At 37.7% G+C, this 11294-nt stretch overlaps 1 non-coding gene across 1 annotated transcript; it reads left to right on the plus strand.

Moving 5' to 3' along the window:
• Window positions 1-1302: 1302 nt before the first annotated feature.
• Trnas-aga (transfer RNA serine (anticodon AGA)) lies at window positions 1303-1375 on the plus strand. The gene has a single exon. It is a non-coding gene; the product is annotated as a tRNA-Ser (tRNA).
• The last annotated feature ends 9919 nt before the right edge of the window (window positions 1376-11294 follow it).

The following is an 11294-nucleotide window of genomic DNA, read 5'->3' on the forward strand; positions in this document are numbered from 1 at the left end:
CACCTTGATCTTGGACTTTCTAGCTTTTAGAACTATAAGCAAATAAATGTCTCTGGTTTAAGCCACCAAGTTTGTAATATTTTGTTATGGCATCCCAGGCTGAGTAATGTACACCAGCTTAGACAATGTGACATCGCTGCAGCTGGCCTGTGATCTGCTTTGAACTCAGGGAAGCCATGTTGGAGGTTGTGTATGTGAGAATAAAAGAGCAGCTCAGTTCTGTAAGACTGAAAAAAGAAGTGTTTCTTCTGAAGTATTTTGATGATGTTCTGGGTCTGAACTTCAGCTTTCATGGAAGAAATATACCAAGATAAATGAAGAATCTCCCAATGTTTTAAATAGGGAAGAGTGTGCGGCTGAATAACAATGTTAACACTACGTAGAAGATGTTAACAAATTGTAGTCTCCTGTAAAGGCATGTGACCCTCAGCTGAACCAGTGTTCTGTTGCGGTTGAAACACTGAGCTTTTATTTAGGCTGAATGGAAAGCAAAATTATTATTGAAAAATTGGCTGCAATTCTAGGGTAAGGATATGCTGTTATATATCACAATGAAAGAATTGTGATACTTTGATTAGAAGACTCAGGGCATTAAGAAGAAATTTAATCTAACTCCTCATGTGCATTTGATACAAAATTGAATGTCAATGCTTTCTTCTTTTGGACTCATTTTAGAGTGATCCATTCAAACTCTGCAGAAGTGAGACACTGATGACCCAGGGAAATCAAAATGTATCATCCTTTGTCTCTGAGGTTGTCATCAGACTATGTGTCCTGAGCTGGTTCAAGGTTTTGATTTTTTGTTGATCGGTTTTTTCTTCTAGCCTGATCCTTTCTGTGACCTTTCACAAGCATCAGTGGACATTGTCTAGGATCAGGAGACAGAGCTTTTATTTCACTGTGGCATAGCGTTCCATTGAATGTATAGATATGCTATGATTTCTGTGTCTTATGTGTTGCTAATACAAATAATAAATAATAATAAATGTCTACTAGTGCACAGGTGCAAGAGTTTTCTAGGATATATTTCTAAAAATTAGGTGCATATTTATTTATAAAGGAGATACTCAATAAAATGACTATTAACTCATTATTAATCTGCATATTATTTTTAATTTTCTTATGCATAATAATTCTTTTCTCTGTCCTTAGTTCTCAGTTTTTAACCTTGTCTTCCCACACTGGCTAAGTACCTCAATACAATGTTGAAGTGGTAATGGCAGACGTTCTTGTGTTGTTCTTGATGATAGTAAAGGACATACTTCCAACATTTTGCCATTAAGTATCATGTTTTCTGCAGCTGGGGGCATGGCTCAAGTGGTAGAGCATCTGCCTAGAAAGTAGGAGGCCCTGAGTTCAAACCCCAGTACCATCAAAAAAAATAAGTGTTGGTTTTCTGCAGGTTTATTTTTACAGACATCAATTATAAGAGCAAATAAATTTATTTCTGTTCTTAGTTTGTTTCAAATGTATTATTTTTTAAATGATGACTTTATTACTTTTGTATATATGATATATGTCTCATTTTAATAATTTTAATCACACAGAAGAATACAAAGAATAATTTTTAAAAAAACCCACTTCATTCCCCATTACCAAGATTCCTCTGTCAACATCTTTATATATATATATATATATATATATATATATATATATTTTATTCTTTATTTTGTTGTTGTCTTTCAGACAGGATCTCGAGGCTTATATCAGGCTGGCTTACACTGGTGATCTTTCTGCCTTAGCTTCCCAAGTGCTGGGATTACAGGTGTGTGCCATATTTTACTTTTTAGTAGGAAAATCTCAAACTCACAGAAAAATAGAGAGAATATCATTAATGGAACTTTACTTGACATTTTGCCACATTAGTTTCATCTGTTTTTTTAAATTCTGAAGTATTCAATGTAAATTTAAGATATTGTGACATTTCACACATATTTAGTACCTACTTTGTTACACAGTTCTTAAAACAATGATATTTCTTTCTTTACATAAAGAAATACCACGATTACTCTTAGCAAAACTAACAAACCCATATAATATATGCATTCTCGACAGCTGAAATTTTTTTTTGAGGGTGTGTGTGTAAAAAATCTTACCCTTTATATTTAAAGCACAGATATACATACATACACTACACACACACGCATGCACACACACACACACAGCATAACTGTGATATAAAAATTTCTTTTGAAGTCCAGTTAGGAAAATAATGTCTAAAATGTTGCTTGGGGTTGGGGATGTAGCTCAGTGGTTAAGTGTTTGCCTAGCATACATACAGCCTTGGGTTCAATCCCCAGTACCACAATAAATAAATAGCATTTCTAAAATATTCCTTGGGGAGTGATAATAGAAAAATGGTCTAGAAACACTGACATCATCTAATATGTAGTTCTTAGCTAAGTTTTCCTCTCAAAGATACCTTCAGTTGATATTCATATGCTGGATCCAAGGTGTTAGTAAGACATATGTCTACACATGCATTCTAAATATTTTCTTTTGTATGTTTTGTCTTTGCCCTTTTCATTTTTGAACATTTAAATTTTGATAGGGCACAATTCATTAGTTTTTATTACTATGCAATGGTTTTGGTTTTGTATTCTGGGCTGGCAAATATTTTCTCCTACATCTTCTTCTTGAAATCTTATAGTTTTAGCTTTTTTACATTTAGGTCTATAATCTATTTTGAGTTACTTTTGTGTCTTGTATGAGGCAAAGGTTTCAAATGAATGTTTTCAATTGAATATCCAGTTGTTCTAGCACCGTTTTCAAAAAAGACTTTCCCCCTTGAATTGCCTTGATGCTTTTGCTGAAAGCCAGTTGATATTTAAGTGCGGTTTATTATCCAGATTCTCTATTTTGTCCTGTTGATTCATGTGTCTATTTTTCTGTAAATATTGCACTTTTTTGACTGCTATAACTTTATATGAAGTCTTGAAAATAGTGTGAGTTCTCCACTTTTCTTTTCAAAAATTTCTCTTTTACATCCTATGTATTTGTTTAGAAATTTTAAAATTAGTTTATCAATTTCTACAAAAAATGATAGGTGAAATTTTTATTAATATTATGTTGTATTTATAGATTAATTTGTTAGATCTTAACAATATTGAGCCTTCCATATACTACATGGAAGTGGTATGTGTTCTACTTGCATGTTGATTAAATTTCTGGTAAAACAAAAAAATAAAAACAGTACAGTATATTTTCCCTTAATTTGTGGCAAAGATATATACTCTTTGTGAATCTATGTGGTTCTGAAAATTCTGGAGTGTTTCTTTTTGATGGCCAGTAAAGTGTCAGTACTGGGTTTTGTCTCCCACTTTCTTCCCTAAACCATTATGTTGGCAGCTTGAAACCTAGAATGGACCAGCAAGGGACTTAACACTATGCTGACTTAGATTTCCTTTTCACAGACTTTGACAACTGAATTAAAATAATTTTGGTGTCATGAAGAATCCTCTTAGTACTAACGTTTTTTTTTTTTTTTTGGTGATGCTGGGGATTGAATTCAAGACTAGGCAGGTGCTCTACCAACTTGAGCCACACCCCCAGCTCTCTTTGCTATGGTTATTTAGGAGATAAGGTCTTTTTGCCCAGGTCAGCCTGGACCACACTCCTCCTATTTTATGCTTCCTGCAGTAGCTGAACCACCATGCTCAACTTTTTCCCGTTGTGATGGGGTCTTACAAACTCTTTTGCTCAGGTTGGCCTGGAACCATGATCCTTCTGATTTCAGCACCCCCAAGTAGCTAGGATTACAGACATGAACCACTGGTGCCCAGGTCTCTTAATACTAATGCTACTCAGAATTATTGATTCTACTCTTTCTATTTCTGCTATGCAGAACCCGGGCTCAGTGAAGCAAGTAGTAAGAAATACACAGCATCTGTCTGGATATGTTTTTCTCTCTCTCAAAGCACAAAGGATAAGAACTTGGAAATAAGACTTGTTTGGATGTTTGATAAAATTCTATGTAATCTGCCAGTGGGAACACTGTTCTCTCACTCAGTGGCACAGGTTATTTTGAAAATTTAAGACTCCCGCTGAGGATGTAGTTCAGTGGTAGAGTGTTTACCTTGAACAAGACCCTGAGTTCAATGCCCAGCACTGCAAAAAGAGAGAGCAAAACAAAGGAAATTGTTGCAGTAGCAAAAATTCAACCTAATCCTTTATAGTGTGGTGGGATACAATCTGGAGTTATGTTTTAAAAATAAATAAGAACAAGTCATTTCTAATAGACAGGAAAGGTTCTATTTGATCTATTGCACTAAAAGTTGTGAAATTATAGAGGAACCAAAAATGTACAAGGGATCACATGTATTTGAGAATCCCATGAGCTGCAATTGTACTATATGCTAGGGATATATCTGGTGAATGCAACAGATAGGGCGGGCCTTCCTTTCCTCATATAGCTTACAGTTCACAGGGAAGATGGACAATGGACAAGTGTGAGGAAGGCTCAAAGAAAAAGCAAGGGTGCTTTCCTGAATAGTTCATAGGAAGTCATAAGTTTCCAGCCTCCTCCAACTTTAGGCCACCCAATTTGAACTTCAACTTGTCCCGTTAGTAAAGGCCCAGGTTTAATTCATAGTAACCAACTTAACTGGGCTAAATGACATTCTCTTAGCCCCAGCCTTCTTCTCTATAACATACTGTTAGGGAAAGTACTTTCTGACCTATGAAGAACATATGCCAATGAAGAACACACTATTTCTTGTCAGAGCTAAAACATCCAGTGGGTCGTGGACCATCAAGTTAATGTCTAGGGATAGGAATTTCTTCCAGCCCAAAGTTGCTACATGAGTGCTATCTGCTAGGGGTAGGAAGGAATTCTAAACTTTTAGATGTATGAATGTAGACGGAATATCTCAACCCTGGCTTTACAATAGGATAACCAGAGGAGCCTTTTAAAACAATTCTGATGCCAGTGACATCTCCAATTAATTAAATTCAGTGCCAGGCAACAGCATTATTTCAAAACTATTTGAGTGATTCTAATGTGCAGCCAGAGGTGAAGAATCTGCAGCATGAGTGATAAAAGTCCTTCATCTCTGGAGCTTGGAGAGTGGTAGGACTACCAGAACAGAGGGGCCCATTTTTCTCATGTATTTTAGATTCTCCAACTACTTTAATCTGGAGCACAACCAAGTCACTGGCTAAAACCAAAGGCAGCAGTCGCTTAGGCTACAACTGTGGCGTGTTAGTTTTTCTTTTATTATTCATATGTGCGTACAAGGCTTGGGTCATTTCTCCCCCCTGCCCCCACCCCCTCCCTTACCACCCACTCCACCCCCTCCCTCTCCCCCCAACCCCCTCAATACCCAGCAGAAACTATTTTGCCCTTTGTTAGTTTTTCTTTTGACATTTTGTGCCTCTTCAAGTGAAAAACTATCTGGGTGGGTACTGGAGGTGGGAGTTGGTCTCTAGTAATTCACACCATTATTAGGTTTATGCCATTTAGTGTCACCATCCTTCCCATGAATTTGTGTTGACCTTTGCATGTCTGTGGTCAATGTGCAACACATACACATTGTAGAGATGAACTATAATGAGTATCTTATTTTATCTCCAAGTAGAAAACTATGTTCCTGCTCCACTGTCAGCATCTCATATGTCTAGGTAAGTAGAGAGTTCCAGATGATGTCTGGGGATTTTTTCTGGAATAATATTAAAGACTTAGCCAGTAGCTGTGCACTAGCTACTTGCATGTTAACCGCAACTCCTTACAACAGCTTCACAAAGCAAATAGTACTGCAGTCATTTTCTAAATAAGGTTTGCTATCTGTGATTTAAGGACATATTAGAGTTCAACAGTTGAAGTGTATGTGAAATGCAACTTTATTTCATATGAATAGCTTTATTTTATTGTGAGCTTCAGATTCTCTTGGGTTGTAGGAAGTGTCACCTCAGTTACTTTGGAGCTTCTCCCTTTTCCCATCTTATTTTAGGGCTTCGTGGTAGTCAAGGTACTGAGAGAAAAGGAAATATGACAGAGGGGGTGAATTTATTCAAAGTACACTGTACTCATCTATGGAATTATCACAATGAAACAACCCCTCTTGTAATATTAATGCATACTAATAAAACAGAAGAAAAGGGAATATGTCCCCGATGTCATCTATTCCTGCTGGACCTGCTTGTGTCTCCTTGGTCTTATTGGTCCATGAAGGATACCCTAGCAGGGGCCCTAGACCTCAATGCCACGTCTCAGCCGCTCTTGGTAGCAAAGAAAACCTTGTTTGTTCTTGCAGCACTTCCCAGTGCACCCTTTTTCATGCACCCTTTTTTACTCTGGGTCTTGCCACTTTATATGACTTTACCTGAGAAAAGGGGCAAGGTTTCCCTTGCTCTCAGATTCCCCAAAACAATCCTGCAGGTTCTGTCCTCCCCATTCCTCTGATTGTGCCTCAGGGAGGGGTAGTTCCAAGACTTTGAGATGCTCCCCTTTTCAGAGAACTCAACCAGTGTTTGTTTCCTTACAGATTCTTTCTTTTTTCATGTCCCAAGGAATCTTTTACTTTTAAGAAATACTTATTGATGTATAATTTACATATATTAAAATGCACGTGTTAAGTATGCAGTTAATAAACTTGGGCCAGTGTTTCCAGTTGTATAACCCACAGGCACATTAGTATATAGGACATTTCCTTCAACCCAGAAAATGCCTGCATGCCCTTTTCCAGGCAACCCCCACGCCCAACCACTTTTCTGATTTTTATCAGGCTATATCAGTTTTGGCACTTTATGTCAATAGAATCATATAGTATACACTCTTAAATTTGTCTTTTTTTAAAGCTCAACATCATGTTTTTGAGATCCTAGGAATATTTTTCTTTTTCTCTTTTTTTTTTGGTAGTACTGGGGTTTGGACTCAGGGCTTCACTCTTGCAAAGCAGGCGCTGTACTGCTTGAGCTACACCTCAGTCCCCTAGGGATATTTTTCATTTCACTCTTTTTTTTTTATTTTTTTTTTATTATTCATATGTGCATACAAGGCTTGGTTTATTTCTCCCCCCTGCCCCCACCCCCTCCCTTACCACCCACTCCACCCCCTCCCGCTCCCCCCCTCAATACCCAGCAGAAACTATTTTGCCCTTATCTCTAATTTTGTTGTAGAGAGAGTATAAGCAATAATAGGAAGGAACAAGGGGTTTTGCTGGTTGAGATAAGGATAGCTATACAGGGCATTGACTCACATTGATTTCCTGTGCATGGGTGTTACCTTCTAGGTTAATTCTTTTTGATCTAACCTTTTCTCTAGTTCCTGGTCCCCTTTTCCTATTGGCCTCAGTTGCTTTAAGGTATCTGCTTTAGTTTCTCTGCATTAAGGGCAACAAATGCTAGCTAGTTTTTTAGGTGTCTTACCTATCCTCACCCCTCCCTTGTGTGCTCTCGCTTTTATCATGTGCTCATAGTCCAATCCCATTGTTGTGTTTGCCTTTGATCTAATGTCCACATATGAGGGAGAACATACGATTTTTGGTTTTTTGAGCCAGGCTAACCCCACTCAGAATGATGTTCTCCAATTCCATCCATTTACCAGCGAATGATAACATTTCGTTCTTCTTCAAGGCTGCATAAAATTCCATTGTGTATAGATACCACATTTTCTTAATCCATTCGTCAGTGGTGGGGCATCTTGGCTGTTTCCATAACTTGGCTATTGTGAATAGTGCCGCAATAAACATGGATGTGCAGGTGCCTCTGGAGTAACAGTCTTTTGGGTATATCCCCAAGAGTGGTATTGCTGGATCAAATGGTAGATCGATGTCCAGCTTTTTAAGTAGCCTCCAAATTTTTTTCCGGAGTGGTTGTACTAGTCTACATTCCCACCAACAGTGTAAGAGGGTTCCTTTTTCCCCGCATCCTCACCAACACCTGTTGTTGGTGGTGTTGCTGATGATGGCTGTTCTAACAGGGGTGAGGTGGAATCTTAGTGTGGTTTTAATTTGCATTTCCTTTATTGCTAGAGATGGTGAGCATTTTTTCATGTGTTTTCTGGCCATTTGAATTTCTTCTTTTGAGAAAGTTCTGTTTAGTTCACATGCCCATTTCTTTATTGGTTCATTAGTTTTGGGAGAATTTAGTTTTTTAAGTTCCCTGTATATTCTGGTTATCAGTCCTTTGTCTGATGTATAATTGGCAAATATTTTCTCCCACTCTGTGGGTGTTCTCTTCAGTTTAGAGACCATTTCTTTTGATGAACAGAAGCTTTTTAGTTTTATGAGGTCCCATTTATCTATGCTATCTCTTAGTTGCTGTGCTGCTGGGGATACTCTGGAGTTAGTAGGTATAGGTAAGAACTTTCTCATTTCACTCTTAAATAATCATTCTTTCTCTATTCCTTCTGGCCTCTTAAAGCTGCCTAGGGCTTTGCATCTCCAAAGCCTGAACTTTTAACATTCAGAAGCTTTTCTTTGCTCTCTGGTTACATTTTCTCTTCCCCTTTTCAAATCCTACCTATGTAAGAAGGAAGATGTCAAGAAGTATCAGGAAATGGCGAGGGAACTTTAGTCAATAGCTTCAAGAATTATCCTATCACCAAAGTCAAGAGCAGAGTCAGCATTTCAATCTAGGATTCTATGATGCGGAATGTCTGTCTGCTTTTAATGACTGATCCCCTAGTTTTCCTGGGAATTTTAAACAATTGACTGGCGAGGAGAGGGGGAAAAAATGGAGAGTTGTTTTGGAACATGGGCTATCTGTTATTCATTAGAGACAAGGGGTTAAACGGTATTCCTCACCAAAGCCTTAAGTAAATAAGCTAACATTGGCTCAATTCAATGAACACTAAGCAAAAAAATTAAGGGTAATTGTTCTCCCTGGTAATATTAGACCTTTGGAAGAATAGCCACGACTAAAAATAAGCTGCTGAATTTAGAAGCAAATTTAGAAATTTATTAATTTAGAAATTTAGAAACAAAGCCCCCTTTCCTTTATGGTTTGTAAAATTAGTTGACTTGGGCTCTGCCACTAACCAGCTGGGTAGTTTTGGGCAAGTCTCATTACTTTCTAAGCCTCAGTTCCTGCAATACTAAAATGAGAGGATTGCATTAAATGGTCACTTCCTCCTAACTCAGAGTCATAGTGAATCAATGTTTGTAGTCCCCAACAAATGAGCAAAGGTGTTTGCATAGCACAATGATCCTTGCCAACAATTCAGGATGTGCTAACTGCATGAACAACGTGGAGGGTTACAATCCTGTTGTTTGCTTTCATATGCTTTCACATGCTCAGTGTTTTTATTTCCCATATAAGCATGAAACAAAAGAGAGATGAAACTGGCTTTAACATGTTTTTATTAGGTAGTACGAACCATGGATGAAAGAAATAGTCCTCTCGTGACAAAACTCAACAATGGGAGTTTTGGAATAAATTCAATTTTGGTGACAACAACAAAAGACAGTTTGCAGTGGCATAGAATGGTCTCATTCTTTCAAAAAACATGGGAACTTTCTCAATTTTGAGGTTATATTAATGAGAATACTTTGGCTGTCTGAGCTATAATAATAATAATGAACCAATATGTAAGCAGAACGTCTATGGTGCATTTTAGAACATTTCAAAAATGCTGTCGTTATTGTAGTACAGTAAGTTTTAAAGGTAAGGTTGATGTATTATTGCTCCCGGTGAAGATAAGTGTAGTAGGTGCTCAAACTGCTTTTGCTGAAAAGCATTGCTTCCTTACTTCGCTCATAAATAAACTAAAAGCAGGAGAAAAATCTTGGTATCTCTATCTTCATTTTGTACCTGTTGTCTGTCAGTTGCTCACAGCCATTCTTTCCTGCAGGACAGGAATGATCGATAACATCTTTATGACAAGGGACTGAAACATCCCCTAAGGAAAAGCAGAGCCTTGCGGGACAGACCACCCCTCCAAATGAGGACAATTACCTATAATGATAAGGCTGCACCTTGGAGCAGGAGCAATCATGTCTTGGGAACCAGATTGCTCCCCTCAAGTGATGACAAGGATAACAACTTCTCTGGAACCCCTCTTGGAGCCCTCTTGACTGAGATAATGGTTAACCAGATGACACCTATGATTGGACTGTTTAACTATGCATACCTTTGTCCCCTGCCTCCAGTTCTTTGTCTACTTAAACGTATTGCTCATGTCTGTACCCAGAAGATGGCTGACGATGAGCCTAGTGTTTACTCTGCCTCTTCCCATGGCATGTCCCCAAACGTGTAACAAACCTCCTTTTCTATCTGTCACCATGCCTCCTTATTTAGTGTAGAGGAGCAAACTGCTAGGCCTGGCATATGGAATCCCAGGAGTTTGGGCCTTGAAACTCTAGTTTCATAAGTATCTTACTTAAGACCAGAAAACTAATTAGTGGAATGTTTTAACTACTTCACGTGAGAGTTTACTTAGGTATCATTTCAGGATTCATTTTTACATGCTTTACTGATTTTTCATTTAGCTTATAATTTTTGTTTATTTTGGTTTTTTGCAATCGTAGGATTTTGTTTAACAGAAGTGTTTGTTCTACTGCTAATTTTTGAAAACTATCAAAGTTTAAAATCTTCCAAAAAAAAAAAAAAAGAGAGTTATGGAGAGGGAACAGAAAGGGTTTTAATTTATGGAGGAAAAAAATGAGTGAATCAGCTTATGCTAAAATTCTACTCTTGACATTTTGAAGAATGATACAAATAATAAATGGAAATGTTTAAAATTTAATGCTTCTCTGAGATTCCATAGGGATGAGTACATTGGTCAGTCTTCAACTGGGTAATTTATAAATAATAGAAGTTTCTTTTCACAGTTCTGGAGGGTGGGAAGTTCAAGATGAAATGCCAAAGATTTAGTTTCTAGTAAGGCCTTGCTCTCTGCTGATGCCTTCTTGCTGAGACCTGACATGGCAGAAGGGGCAAACAAATTCTCCAGGGCTTCGTTTTAAAGGGCACTAATCATACTCATCAGGGCTCCACCCACATAACCTAATCACCTTTGAATGTCCCTCTTCTTAATTAAGACCACATTGGGGATTAGGTTTCTACATCTGGATTTTGAGGAGACATAAACATTTAGACCACAGCAGATGATGGAAGAAAATGTACTGAGGTAGTTTTCAAAGTTTCTTTATTTTCATTCAGGGCATTGCTTTGCCACCTGTTCTATGTGTTTGCATGGTGCTCTGTATTTACTGAAGCATTTTTCTCCAGATAAAGGTCCCCAAAGAACAGTGATCTGCTCAAGTGCATGGCATATAGGATTTCCCATTGTAAGGAACTCTGTGCCTCTGTCTTTTGTTCTGACACTCAGAGTAGCTCTAAGCAGATAGAACTTT

This window comes from Castor canadensis, chromosome X (genome assembly GCF_047511655.1).
Source record: "Castor canadensis chromosome X, mCasCan1.hap1v2, whole genome shotgun sequence".
Classification (NCBI taxonomy): Eukaryota; Metazoa; Chordata; class Mammalia; order Rodentia; family Castoridae; genus Castor; species Castor canadensis.